Source organism: Athene cunicularia (genome assembly GCF_003259725.1).
Source record: "Athene cunicularia isolate RWA chromosome 13 unlocalized genomic scaffold, athCun1 chr13_part1, whole genome shotgun sequence".
Lineage (NCBI taxonomy): Eukaryota > Metazoa > Chordata > Aves > Strigiformes > Strigidae > Athene > Athene cunicularia.
The window spans coordinates 20,586,470-20,599,442 of record NW_020799117.1 but is presented as its reverse complement, the minus strand read 5'-3'; the positions used below and the strand labels follow the sequence as shown (position 1 = coordinate 20,599,442).

At 49.7% G+C, this 12,973-nt stretch overlaps 1 long non-coding RNA gene across 1 annotated transcript; it reads right to left on the bottom strand.

The window, feature by feature from the left end:
• Positions 1-295: 295 nt before the first annotated feature.
• LOC113485140 lies at positions 296-2,761 on the bottom strand. Its single transcript, XR_003399363.1, has 3 exons — positions 1,735-2,761; positions 1,485-1,640; positions 296-674 (listed from the first exon to the last, which is right to left on the bottom strand). It is a non-coding gene; the product is annotated as an uncharacterized LOC113485140 (long non-coding RNA).
• Positions 2,762-12,973: the final 10,212 nt, after the last annotated feature.

Sequence of the window (12,973 nt, the reverse complement as noted above, 5' to 3'; positions counted from 1 at the left end):
TGGGTTCCCATCCTGCATGGGGTGAGCACAGAGGGACCTGGTCAGCGATCCATAGCTTTTGCCCATGAGCTGCAGTGTCCAGAAAGCATTAGAGCCCCTCTCCTAAGAGGATGTTTCAAGAAAGCCCCCAAAAAGTACTGAGGCACACACTGATGCTCGATGCATTTTTTATCAGCACATCTACCTGCAAATTATCCTTCATCTGTGCACATTATCTCTGACACACACAGTCATGCATATACAAGAACGTATCACAGACACATCAGCCAAAGAAAACACTGGCACAGCAAACAGCTTGTGTGACTGCATGAGTTTTATTTTATAGGCTTTCTCCCCCCAAAACAGACCAGAGGTTCTGGGAGATGGAAACAGCAGATGGGGCCATAAAGGTGCAGTACAGAGCTGTGTGGAAGTTTACACATGGGAAGTCTAAAAACGAGTAACAAATGCAAATTTAACAGGGGGCGGAGGAGGAGGGGGTGTGAGTAGATTTGCAATCTTGGTGCATGTGAATGCAGTCTTTCCTTCCATCACTCCACCCAGCAGGCGACCTTCAATCTCTAGAGCTGTATCTCCACTCATCTAAAGCCGTTTAATTGCTTGGCATTTTCTTACGTTCCATCTGCATCCTCAGTCTCTTCCTTCCTCACACGTCCTCAGTCTGAAAACAATCCCTAGGATATTAAAGAGAAAACCATGACACCTTGTGGAACAGATGGAGCCTTCTCCAGATAAAGGCACCCTCATGAATACTGGTGTGTCAACAAGCAGGTCTGCCCAGCATAGAACAGCCCAGACAGTGAAAACAGACCGAGTAAGGCCCCCAAAAAATATCAGTTTCCAGTAGATGCCCTAGGTTCACCTACTGATAAAACACAGTCCCTCTTTGCTCAGAAGATCAGCTACCAGGTTTTTGTTGGCCTTAATCATGATTAAGCTGAGCATCCCTCCAAGGAGTTTTTCCAGGGAACACAAATCCCTGCAAAAATTAAATCAGCTGCAAGATGCTCTATTATCTTCATGATCCACTCTGAAATCAAGGCAAAGGTGAGGCTAGAAAATCAGGCCCATCATAGTGATGATCTGAGTTAGGCTGGATCCCAAACACTTCTGCAGTAATATATAAGACTAGAAATGAGAAGAGAATAAATATTTTCAAAAAGTGATGGCCACAGAGTTCAAGGCAACAAGTGGGAAGGAGCTAACAAAACCTGTCATTATGGAGGCTATCGGTACAATCCATGGCCTGCACGAGCTAATGGGTTGGGCACATCTCTCCAAACATGAACCCAGTACAAAGCTAAGACACCAAATGATCAGCTCAGGTATGCCCAGAAAGGCAAATGACATCCCCATGGGGTTACACTCTCCTGAGCCCCTGTGCCCTAAGACAACCTACAGCAAAAACCCTGCAGGATCCCAGTGAAACACCAGCTGATCCCCAAACACTTAAACTGAAGGCTGTCCTCTTCCCATGAACTCACCTCCTCTGCGCTCACATCCCAGCTGCCAGCCTACTGCCTATTTTAAAAACCACAGAATTTGGAATTGGAGTAGTTAAGTGAGCTGTGGTGGTCCAACAGGCTTCCTCACGACTAGTGTCCTCCAAGAGCTGCCCTGTCCTCCCAGAGCACCACGGTCTGAAAGAAAGGAAAGAGGTGGGAGCAAACATCAGTCTCAAAGCTGAACTTCTCCAACGGCTTAGAACCAGATCATTATTTTAAGAGCACTTACATGAAAGAAAGAATAGCTTGGGAACTGCTAAGGAGAGACTTGGCTAGGTCCCCTCCAGGTCACTGAGTGCACGCAGGGCAGCAGAAGCAGCTCCAGGCTCTTGGCTCTGTCAAAATTTGGTGGCAAAACTGAAAAATGTGGTAGAAGACATTTTCATTTTGCTAATTTTGCCAACCTGTCAGGACACACCGGTGGTAATGAGCTGCAAAGAGATTTGGGCAGGTAGTGAGGGGAGCTAGGCTTGGCGCAGGTGAGGATGGTCAGTACATTGTGGGGAAGGAAGGAGGAGACTGGGAGAGACATGAACATAGCAGGGCTAACACTTTTACTAGGAGAAGGGAGAAGACTGGAGAAAGGTGTGTTTGGGGGTGGGATAGTCAGACCCATCAGATCCCTGGTGCATGACCTGTCCCCAAGGCAGAGAGAATAATGAGAAATACAACGTGAGGTCAGAGTGGCTTTACACTACCTCCGGGCCAGGTAGGCCAGCTGGCCTTCAGTGCTGCATTCTCAGGCAAGCCCTGCTTCCCTCAGCAAAAAGTCCAGAGGGCTGGCTCCACCATGCTTGTATGTGACAGCTGGCATGTGCATAGGAAAGGGTCCCTCAGCATGACATGTCATCATCTAAATCCCAAGAAAGGTATTAATGTCTGCCATCTGGCTCTAGAGAGGCTTTAAGGGTCTTGGGGAATGAAACAGGTAGCTCTAGATCCTAGAACCTACAGCAAAATAAGTTTGGGGTTTCAAACTAGACCCCTCCATGAAAACTGAGGTCTCCTCAGACGCACTTGCCTAAGCAGTCCAGGGCAGTGCTCATCAGGGAGGCAAGAGGAGTAGTTGGAATGGACAAAGAATTTCTCAAACAAAGGTGTTTGGAGGGTACTGAGGCGTTAATAAGCTCCCTCTGGGTATGCCTGCATTGCCCAACAGCTTTGTTCCTTGTCTTGCTCCCTGATCCAAGTCTCTGAATGTCCAACCATGCTGCAGGTACAGTTTTTTACACATGGGCTATAGTTTGGAGGAGATCACTGCACATGATGGATCACCCTTGGGTTGCCATGCCTCTTTGAGACCACAGGAATCTGGAACTGCTGAAACCCCAGCAATTACTGATGGTGTCTCAGAGCCAGTGAGCACTACAAGAGGCCCAGAAAAGATATGGGCCAAAGTTGTAGTAGTGGTCATCCCCAAGCACTGTAGACTTAAGCCACGCTTCATCATGTGGCATGGGAGTCAGGGACTGCTCGCAGAATGAACTCCTTTGGTAGTAGATACTGAAGCTCTGTCTCCACCACTGGAGGAAGTTCGGGCATCTCTACCTGGCCCGTGGTACAAGTTGTACTGAGTCAGAGCAACAGTCTGCCAAGAGTAGTGCTCATCCCCAGCAGTGGCAGGCAACTTGGTAAAGGCTACAAGAAATGAGGTGAATATAGAGTGATTCCACCCCTGACAGTGCCTTCCCAGCTGCCTGCAAACTGCTCCTCAGCCCACCTCCTGAGCTAGAGAATGTAGTTGCCCTGCAATATTGAACAGTGCTGCTCAAGTAGTTACGACACATTCTGGCTCCTGTCTTTCAACAGGGAGCAGGCAATCCCTGCATATCTCATCGCTAAAGGCCTCCTTGAAAGCTTTTCAAAGAGAAGTTGTATATAAATATCTCCAAGTTTAATGTTACTTTTAACCAGCATGCTGAAACAAGCAGTGTGCCAGCCAGGCTGTTCCACCTTTCTCTCTGCAGTACTGGGAACCTGCAGACAAAGAGTAGACCACCTCCAGATGGGCAGCAGAGCAGCAAAACCTGAGGCTGATGTCCTCCAAACTAACATGCCTAAACTTGTCACATCTCCAGGGGATCCTGGCAGTCAACTCTTAATTTATGTCTTCTACATAGTGACCAGCAGCCAAAAAAGAGAAATGCTGCCCTTTACCCCAATACCTCTCTGCTCTGAAAATCACCAATGTTTGCCTGTTTATAAGCACAAACACACTACCTCAGACAATTCACAGTTGACAATATTTTATTTTTTGACTGTTGAACCTGCTACCAAGGTAGGCCCTCGCTCACTGCTTTCTGGGTATGAAGGCAAAGAAACATGAACAAAACTGTAGCTCACCTTGAACTCTTTTTTCTGAGCATCAGTCCCTCCCTATAATTCATTAGATCCCTAAAATACACAAGAAACTAAGAAAAACAACAGCCACAAGGTAAGATGACTGCACTCTATCAAAAAAGCTTTTATCTCTTGCAATGAATAAATAACTCTGACATAACTACACACAGCAATTTTTCATCAGATGTCTGAGTATCAAACTCCCTTTCCAGACCTACTCAGATACAGCTCTCAGCAAATGTGCTGATGGAAAACCACTGGCCACTTTCACAAATGTGTCTAAAATCTAGCACATAAATCCAGAAGAAACTGTTCCAAGGACCTACCACACCATCTCCTCTTTCTAGAGCAGTTGCCACCTTGCAAGACTCAGCATCTCTCTGTGCACTTCAAGGGTATTTTAGCCCATAGCCTCACCATGGAAAGCACAAATAGCTCTTTTTTAAGGACAGACAAGAGGTCAAAAGCTGAGTGGTTATTTGCAAAATCCCTTAGACATCTTGAGGTTGAAAAAAAACCCCAGAGAATTCAAACGCAGCCTTCCTGGGTGTACGGCAAATAGACTCAGTCTGTACCCAAACCAGTGCTGGTAGCTGATGAACAATATTCATCTCCAGATTCCTACTCAGCTGGAGTCATAATTTGGTGATTTCATGTGCTATCAGCCTCTGACTGCAAGGCAATGAAAATTAAAACAGGTTATTTTTGCACTAACAATCGACTCTTTTCGGGGAAGGCTTTTTCATATCGGGCAGCCCATATTGCCACTGGTTAATCAGATTGAGACTTAAGAAAGCCCACTGTGAGATGACACAGATTGTTTCCTCCCTTGGGACCTGGTGAACACCATGGTCAGTATGTAACTGGCAATGCCTGCAAAAAGAATCCCCATTATATACAACAGCTGAGTCCTCTTCTTTCTCTGCTGGCGCCCGGCCTCCACAGACCTGGACTAGGACCAAGGGGCTCCATGTGCTCAGCCATCCCACATGGTGACCCCTCTCTTTATTCCTCAGAATTCTTAAGTGGCCACAGCACAGTGGTGGAAAAGCAGGCACTGAGAGAGGGAATGTGTTCATACATCTCTTCTGCCTCCCATGTCAGCCCTGGAGACAGAGCCTTGTCTGGGTGTGGATGAAACCATCTGCTCCGTGTCTGACAACTCCAGGCAGGCAAAGGACAGGGAAGGCTGCCGCGTCCAGCCGCCTGCCACCCAGGCAATTCCTGACTGTGCTGAGCAGCCAGAGCAGGGGAACTCCGGCCGAGAGGCACTGCCAGCAGGGAGAGTAAAGGAGCCCATTGCCCAGGACAGGTCTGGAACAGGGCATCAGGATCAGACCAAACAGTTTTAAATAGCTGAGACCTTTTGATCCCCGTCCATCAAGGCCTCTGTGAAAGACCCATCAGTTGCCCTACAAGAGGGTTTGTGCTCCAAAGTACCCAGGGCCCTGGATTTACCTTTCTGTCAGGATGCTGGAGCTAAGCAGTGTGCCTTCTTACATGGACTTAGCAGGGGTTCATCAGCCTCATACCACTTTGGGTGTTAAAGCTGCTGTTGAGATGCAGAAATTAGGCATTCAGACACTCAGCCACACATATCTCCAAACCCTCTTCCATCCCAGCAGGGGACATAGGGTGTCCCAGGCAACAGTCTCATTAGCACCATCACCACCCCACACCTCAAGACACTTCCAGCCTGCCTGGCAGATTCTACCTTTGGGTCCCTATCCTGAAGCTCAGCTTGTGTCTAGAAAACACTTCACCTAGATCAGAACCTGCTATTACTCCATGCTCAAAGTCTCCCTTGATTTAACAGACCAAATCCTCAGGTTGTACAAATGACCTTGCACAAACACTGCAACTATGGCTATCAATGTGAATGTCTTCATCAACCCGTGCCCCCAGCCCAGGACCTGCTCCAGATTCTCCTGAGTTACGTTTGATGCTGTACCTTGCACCAGGCAACTATGAGTGGGAGGTTAGACTGGAGCCCTCCACCTGTTTTACAGATTATTTACCCCTCCAAACATAAGTTTAGGGAGCAGTCTCTTGCCTGCTAGGAAATCTTGAATGCCATCCAAAACCTCCCAGCATCTCTCACAGGACTGCTTCCAAGGAGGTATAGGGCAGTCCCTTGTTGTAAGAGGTGATGCTTTTTCAGGTCCTTCCAGCCCTTTGTCCCTGCATGTTCCCATGCCATGGCATGGCTCATCTCTTCTCTCAGTTGGTCATTCTGAATCCTCCACGATCTCTTGCGATTCTCAGCACTTGAGCTCATGTAGGAGGATACAGCTAGCTTTTAACAGGGTTCCTCACCTCATAGCAGCTTAAAGCATAAGGAGCATCCATGCATCTGGGTGAAAGTGGAGATCAGGAGGGCTACAGAACTGGTCTGCTACAGCAGAGCCCCTCCAAACCTCCAGGCCTGTGTCCAGACCCACTGTTGTTACAACTTATTTGAGCACTGTCTTTTATGCAGCCACTCATTAGCATCCCTCCATGGGATATATCTGCAGCCTGGAGATCAAGACAAGCAAAGACCATTTTGTTTGGCAGGTGCATAAGGAGTCAACTGGAAGTTGCAGCAAGCTCTTGACAATGCTACACAATGATAGCTGTCCATCATTGTCTTCCCCATCCCTGGAAAACAATTCCCATGGGAAATCACACAAGGACCAGAAAATGTAGTTTTAGAAGGGAAAGTGTCAGCAGTTTTTCCTGGATACATTGCTTATGAACACTGAAAAACATATTTATGGACTCTGCACATGAGTGTCTACACAGGCATAAACACAAAGCAGACAGCTGTGTGTCCAGCCATCTTCTGTGGCAAACCAAAAAAAAAGCATTGGTATCTTGGTGTCAGCCCTTCCAAAACAGAGTTGGGGTAGAAGTGATGGAATGAACAGTACTGTGCACAAATACACAATCCAAATTGCAGAGGGGCTGCTTCTATTTTCCATGCATTTTTAAAACATAAACAATCCTTTAATAATTGAAGGAGTTAGGGATGTATACTTTTACCACAACTAAATGTATCCTGGTTGTTTCAATTTGCAGAATAAGAACAGGACATGTAGGAGACCCCAGATTGGTTCCCAGTCTGCTCCTGTATCCCAGACTGGTTTCCTAGATGCAAGTGGGCCCTCAGGAGATCCCACACCACCATGCCCAGCCAGGCTCTGCAGGGGCGAGACAGCCCTGACAGAGAGAGCTGGCTGCACAGGAGTCAGGAACCAGCAGGAAAACAACGGGGCAGAACAAAACTGACAGCTTCTCTCACCTCCTCCAAACTGGGGAGACGAGGGAGTACCACAGGGTGGAATAAAAACAAGGACAAGTGTGCTTGGTTTCTAAATGTCCCCGGACTTCACCTCATCAGCAGTTCTACTAGAAACAAATGCAAGGGAACACATTATTATTTCCAGGTATGATTTTAATCTGAGATTCCCTTTCAACACAAAGTGGTACTTGAGTTACAGTTGAGTATCTCATCTCAGGCATATTTCTCCACAACGCTACAGCAAGAACAAGTTTCACCCTAAGCAGGTTAGTGTTGATATGGATCATTTCAGACCACCATCATGGTCCACCATTAATAACAGGTGCTGCCTATTAACCTTAATAAGACAGGTGATGCTAATCACTTAATCAGTCCTTAATTAGGTTCGAGAAAATTTTTAGGCATAGAAAAAAAAAAGCCATTTGGGCCAGCTTGAGATATCATCCTTCATCCTCTCTACTTTGGTTTCCCCTCCATGTTTTTCCAAGCCCATGGGGAAAAGCCATGTCAGGCTCAGACCAGCAACTGTACGGGAGCTGCAAACATCGTCATTTCCTCCCCAGCTGAGCTGGCACCACGTCAGAGCTGTCACCAGGTCTCTCCTGTCCCACTTTCCTGCAACTGGATATCACTGCACAGGAGCAAGGGCCTTGGAGACTCTGGGACTAACATGCGCAGTTTTCTAGGACAGCATGTTCTAGTTGTGAGCTCCAAAGAGCATGTTGAGCACAACTGAGAACCAGCTCCTGCCCGGAGGCAGTCTGTAGCACCGCCAAAGTCAGCTCTAGGCTGCTGCTCTGTCTTAGCCACAGCAAACTGCTCCTTCTGCAAAGCCCACTGGCAGAGCTTGGTCCCTCCCAGGGATGCTCTCCCTCCTCCAGACCCCCCTCAGAAGGGAAAGACTCTGAAGGCACTCACCATGGAGAAGCCATCTCATTAAACCCCTTCTGTGCCCCAGCTTCCTGACCTCCTGCAGCCCTGTGCTATGAAGGGCAGAGAGCAGACCTAGTCTGGGCTTTCTACAGCCTTCCCACACCTCTCCCAGGAAGTCCAGAAGACTCGTGCTGGGAGAGGCTGTTGCTCTTTCCCAACACCCATCATCTCCTATGACGGGATTAGAAGGACACAGCTTGATAAATGCTCTGAGACAGCCATCCCATTATGGGCTACCCCTGCCTTCCCAAAAGAATACCTTTGGGGTTTAGGGGTTTTGCTGGGTTACAAGCACCACAGGACAGCAAAGGGTGACCACTGAAGAAATGTTCAAGCAAGTCCTAAGGCTCAGTATTTACATCACTGAGCACCACAGGAGTCTTGCAGCTGCTATTCGCTGCGAGCTCTCGAAAACCAGAGACTAAATTATAACAGTACTAGTATATTAAACTGCACAAGAATAATATGAGCATCTGCACTCTCATGCTCTTACAGACTCCTTGACATTGTTTTATCTGGGACAAAATAACTCCTGGTCACGGTTTAAGGGCTGGCATAACTAAGAACCGTTCTCTATAGGTAAACCTTTTTCAGTGGTTGTGTCCAATAGCGTGGACACAGGCTGCATGTTGGCATCGGTGGCAGAGAACAACCTCATAGCATTGTAGCTATTTGAGGGATTCTGAGATGAACCATGGCAAGAGATGTCCAGTACCCAGTGGGACAGGAGAGCCAAGTTTTCCCCATTGTCTCCCAGTACTGTGAACCACATGTGCTACATACACACGACAGAGCTAGCGTGCAAGAGAAACAAGAACTGCCTATCTGAGCAACCCAATTCCCTCCTCAGTTTGTTTTATCCCCAGCAAATAAAGCATTACAAAATCAAGTAGATCGAATAAAATGCAGGTCAGTCGATCCCTCACCCTATCCTCAAGCAGCAGGAAAACAACAGCCGGCTGGAACTGGCAGTTAAATGGGTATCTGAATGCATGTCGCAGCCTAAAATCCTTACTCAGTGGAATAACGCCTCAGCATCTAACAAGGCCACTGACAAATTGCTCTGTCACCTTGGAGCTTTGTCAGAGCCTGTCTGTGCTGGACACAAGTCTTCAGTGGGGCCTGCATGGGGAGACAAAGGCCCCTTTGCACCAGGCTCAGCCAAAGATGACCAAAAGCGCAGTAAGACTGCACTAGCTTCATCCCTTCTTCCAAGAGACCCTTTGCTTCATGACCTTGAGGTGAGCCACTCCAAGACTCAGACTGCCTGGCTGAGCCTTCTGTGGAATCAAGTGAAATCGTTATCATAACTGAAATAATCGGTTATTTCAGTTGATTGCCTTTCCCCCACCACACTTCCACCAGCTCTCCTACACCCCTTTCTCCTGCTTCCTCACGTGTGCTGCCCCTGTCCTCTTACCTCCTGTCTTGTGATCTCCTCCCAGAGATGCTGCCTGAAAAGCAGCAGGAAGCAGAGCAGAGACATTTCCAACGCTAAGAGCAGAGCACAGAACCACCTCCAGGCAGAGCTCTGGCAAGCACCTTGCCAGAGCTTTCACTGCAGACCCTTCTGGGGACAGCAGCAATGAGAGGTTTTCCATCTTGATGGCAGGTTTCCAGCCTTCCCCACTCTATCCTTATTGTGAGTGAGGGAAACTGTGCCAGTGCACCACTGCTCAGCAGCTAGGATGCGAGACAGCCACCCCACAGCTTCTGCCTCTGCGTTACACAACAGGGGTGCAAGCCCCAAGTACAGTCCAGCTGCATCCCAAATCCTCTCCTGCAAAGACCAACAAGCCCTGTGATTTCTGAGTGGGCGAGTTCTTCCAGACACCACAGGAAGCTCCGAAACATCTCACTGACATCCTGGGAGTTCCTTACCCTGGAAGGTGAAAGTGGTCTCTTCGCAGCAGGCTGAGGGCAGCTGGAGAAGCTGTCAGCCTCCTACCCCCCTGCCAGGCCCTTGGCTCCTTCAGAGAAGCCTGCCTGTTTTGCCAGACACTGCCACAACCTGGCATCCTCGGAGCTGTGAAGCAAAACTGATCCAACGACTCGCCCCAGCTGCTGATGCAGAGACAGAGCTAGTGATGACAGCCAAGGAGCTGCCTAGGCCAGCAGGATGTTTTCCATAACCATTAGCAACCAGAGCCATCGGGATCAGCACCATCTCTGTCCCATCAACCTTGGCCTCCTGTCCAGGCAAGTCAAGAGGAACAGATGATGTCTGTGAGACCCTAAAGGTTCCCAGCATGGTGGATTGCAGCCTGTTCAACTTGCATGCTGCCTCATCACAGCCAGCACTGAGGAGCCAGCTGGCCAGCCAGGAGGGATGATGCTGCACAACAAAGCCTTGGGACAACAGACTGAGCTACCAGTGCTGGTCACTGGTACCCAAAGCAGCCATACCATGGTCTAACAACTGGCAGCAAGCTTTAACTGGGAGAAACCTTGGGTGAGACATGCTAACAGGGAAAATTTGGGGGTTCTCCTTTTTGCTAACCCTAGTGCAGAACTGAGAGCTGGATGATCTCAAGCTGGGGGGTGGATTTCAAGCACACAGAAAAGATACTAAATAAATGCTGGGATGTTTTCACTCATCTCCTGGTGGGATGAGCTTTGCTCATTCATATTGTCAGGCTGTCTCAGTCACTATGAAACTTCTACAAGGAAACCAAGATTCATGTGCAGTCCCACAACTCTGGGAACTGGAGCTTTAAGAGAAAACCTTGTGAGCAACCCCACTGCCACTGCAGCAACTCCTCAGGTGCCTGCCCAGGTGGCGAACTCCTCTGTACAGTCAGTCCAGTGCCCCTGACCTGGGCCAGGCCAGCCACACATACTGCGATTTCCTCCACCATCATAAATCCCTTCTAATTCCCCCTAAACTGTTCCTTGTCTCCATCAAAGTGCAGGTTGGGATTAGCACAGTCCAGTGGTGCAGGGACTGCAGGCAAGGTGAAGGCAGAGCAGGACTGGCCCTGCCTGTGGACAGACCTCCACCCACATCCCTGCTCCCCTGCCCTGATTTCATAGCTAATCCAAACCCATCCCAAACTGGAAGTGGGGCCACCACGGAGGCTGCCATAGCATCAGCCTCCCCTGCTCTCTCCCAACCTTATCAGCTCTTTTCCTATCCCCTTGCTTGTCTCCCACCCCATCCCAGCCACCATGCTCCTCTGCACTGGGAGCCAAAATTACTTCTTCTGACACCTCCCAGACCCACACACCAGCACCCACCTGCTCCCGTCCCCCCACTGTGTCTTGCCCAGGAGGCTGAAAGCAACCCAATAGTCTTGGGGCTCTCACACGCTGGCTCCAGTCTGCAATGCAGCATTTGCACACAATGGGGGCTCATCTCTCACACTGGGTGAAAGGAGCACACAGCAGGACAGACCTGATATTGTTTATATGGGAGGCAGTAGGAGATGGCTCCAGGCCCCTGTGCTCTAACCATGCAGAAGTAACCATTTCCTTACACTGTAAACCCCAAACCCTTCACCTATCTCCAGATCACTCCCTCCTCCAGGCTGCTGCTGTGTCCCTCTACCTCTAGCAGGACCGTGGGAACACACTTCTCCACTGGCAGGGAACAGCACCAAATAACAACAGCCTGAAATGCACAGTGGTACTTGCAGTCATCCCTTGCAGTCCCATGACTCCAGGAGTTAGAGATTCACAAACACAGGCCAAGTTTTGGTGACAGCAAAATCAGTTTGATAAGAACAGTTAAGATGCCAGACTAGCTCCCTTCCTCAGTGTCTAGTGCAGGAGGGTTCGGGACCTCGGGGGCTCTGCTGAAAGCAGAGCACATGCTGAGGCTGAGGCCAGGATGAGCCCGAGCTACGTGGGGAATCTTAGGTTCCGTGACAGGCAAGCACAGCATCGCACTGGGCTGGAGCCTGGGGCACGCAGCTGCACCACTGGGCTCAGCAGGCGTTGTGGAGGAAGGCACTCCACTTGTCGGGAGTGCTTCAGCAGCAGGAGTGTGCTGATCCTGGCCAGGTGACCACCGTGCATGGAGTTAGTGATGCATCTGTACCCCGAGTACGGCCATGCCTGGGCTGGACTGGGCGGACGGGGCTGGCCTGGGCTGCACAAATCCTGCGGCCACAGAAAAAACTCCGCCAGCTCCTTGCAGCGGAGGAGCCCACGGGCAGCTCCCACTTGGTCCCGGCCATCAGGCCACCAGCGCGGCCCTGCCTCTAGCAACAGTGCAGCGAGGAGTTCTCGTGAGAGCAGCCTTTACAAACAGTTTTCCTGTAAGAAAATTATATAACGGCTCAAGTGACCAAAAATGAGAGCTTCTCTCCATGGATGGGAGCTGCTCTGAGCCGTCGGAGAAATCTGTCTGATGCTGCAGAAACACGAGGTGCCCAGCATCTGAAGGGATGTAAGATTTACTCACTGTATACACTCCTTAGTCTGTCATATTAAAACTACTATTTTATGGAGACAGTTGTTGTTGGGCTTTTCCTGTTGAGAACTGCCTCGCTCTCGCCTCACCCCCGCATGGTGCAGAGCAGAGGACACGCAGCCGCCCAGGGAGCACAAGCAGCAGCAAAACCAGGGCTCAGGCGACGCGGGGCTGGTGGACAGAGGCACCTGAAGTACAAAAGGGCAGGGAAGGGCTGGTGGGGCTGGGCTGAATCTCTGCAGCTCTGCCTTCGGCAGCCGGACGCAGCACTGCCTGCAAACTGTTCATTGCTGGGTATTGCTCTTCCCTGCCATGGTTTGTCCACTCCGGACACAGGCACAAACCGGACTGCAAGTTCCAGCCAAGATGTCCCGGCCCATGCCTGGACCACTCTTTACTCATTGGCCAGCCCTGTGCTTAGCAACGACCAATCCCAATAGGCTACTGAGTAGGAAGATGCTGGGATTTCTTCCCCGCCCCCCCTCCACCCACCCCCAC